This window comes from Microtus ochrogaster, chromosome 18, assembly GCF_000317375.1.
Source record: "Microtus ochrogaster isolate Prairie Vole_2 chromosome 18, MicOch1.0, whole genome shotgun sequence".
Classification (NCBI taxonomy): Eukaryota; Metazoa; Chordata; class Mammalia; order Rodentia; family Cricetidae; genus Microtus; species Microtus ochrogaster.
Window position 1 is genome coordinate 36309287 of NC_022020.1, and position 1951 is coordinate 36311237.

Genomic DNA, 1951 nt, shown 5'->3' on the forward strand with positions numbered 1-1951 from the left:
ATCCATGGCCAATATTTTATCATCAGATCCAAGTGCAGGAAGTCATCATTCTACACAGTATCCAAGCACCATGAAGTCGCAGCAAACAAAAGCCCAGCCCAGCGTATGAGCCCCTGCTTTATCAGTCATGTCATCAAGTCTCACCGCATCTCTTCGTGTGTTGATTAGTCCCCCCTGCTTCTAAATAGCCCAGGATTAATTCGATGTACTTAGAGAAGGAAGTAGGCAGAGTTTGCCCTTGTTTATTCTGTCTGGAGAAATAAAATATTATTCCCCTCCCATTTAGACTTCATCTTTTCTTCCTCCTTCCCACCTCCTTGCCACACACATATTCCGAGCGTCATTCACTGTTTCCTCTCATTATTAAATTAAATATTCTTGTATTTTTGAGCAATGATTAAAAAAAAGAAGAAATAACTTGAAAAAATTTAGAACTAAGAGCAATAATATCTAAGAAACTTTAGTTACAAAATTGTTTTGTAGTTTTATTTTTGCTGTAACTTAATAACTCCACACCCATAATAGTTGAAATGAACTAATAGTTACTGAAAATAAGCCACTCATCAAGCAGGGATGTTAGGAGCTGGTAGGGCACTATCTGAATTCCATTGAAAATTTTTCTTACTAACAAGGCTTTGTTTTTTTCCTAGTATACTTTCTTTTTTAAAAAAAATTGCTTTTCTTGTCATACCAGTTAAAAACATGTCATGAGTTGGAAGCCAGCCTATCCTACACAGTTCAATGAGACCATGGAGCGCATGGAGAGAGGTGACTAGGAGGAAGAGAGATGGGGTGGGAGGCTGGGTCTAGACTATCTCAGTCATCAAAATGTGTTTCTTCATTTCCTATGCATAGTATCACACTGCTGTTTTCTGAAGTGGGGAGAAATGGATCTTGGGGAGAGGGAAAATAGAGGTAAGGACTGGAAGGAGTGGAGGGAGGGGAGGCAGCAGCTGTGATGTATTGTAAGAGAGAATGATTTGAAAAGGTTCTAATAAGTGATCTTTCCTGTTCATATACTATTGTGCATGCAAACTTAAACACGAGCTTTATCAGTCTGCCATGATCCATGAGAGGACTAAAAACATCTTTGTAAAGCTAGTTCTACACATGTTGTATGATTGCTGGTTGCTATTCTCCTTCTCTTTTGTTTGTTTGTTTTTCAAGACAATATTTCTCTGTGTAATAGACCAGGCTGTCCTGGAATTAGCTCTTATAGACCAGGTTGGCCTCAAACTTACAGAGATCTACCTGCCTCTGCCTCCTGAGTGTTGGGATTAAAGACGTTCACCACCATTTTTTAAAGTTTTATTTACAGTCAGTTTTCAATAGCTACAAAATTATATTCAAAATACATGAAGTGTTAAATTACCCGTAAAGATCTGCTGTTACCTCAGCTGTGGTTTGTAAAACTATGTTATATGGGTTAGAGAAGAGCAAAAAGAAAAGGTAACAGAAAGAAAAAATAAAAAAGGAGCAGAGATTCAGTGAATACACAGGGAGGTGAAAATTTTTATTCCTATTATAGGAATCCTGTCAAAGTAATTTTAGGAACTGCAATATCTAAACCTAAAAATGCTTCCATATGCTGTTTGTCTAAGGGTCATGTACAAAATAATAATATCAGTGAATCTTATATATTCTCTAGCAATATTAACCTAAATAAACTAAACCATGTGTTTTATAATTCCCTCATGTTTAAATAATAAAGGATGTTTTCTATAAAAGTCATGAGGAGATTTTTAAATTAAGAAAAAAGCACAAAATAGTAGAAACTTCCATAAAGACTAAATTTTTTATATAAAAACATTGGTGTTGGGGGGGTCACTTGTTTCATTCCCGGCTGTTTGGCAACTCAGACCCAAAATAACCACACAGAAAACTATATTGATTAAATCACTGATTTTCCCATTAGCTCTAGCTTCTTTTTTTTTAAATTTATTTATTTATT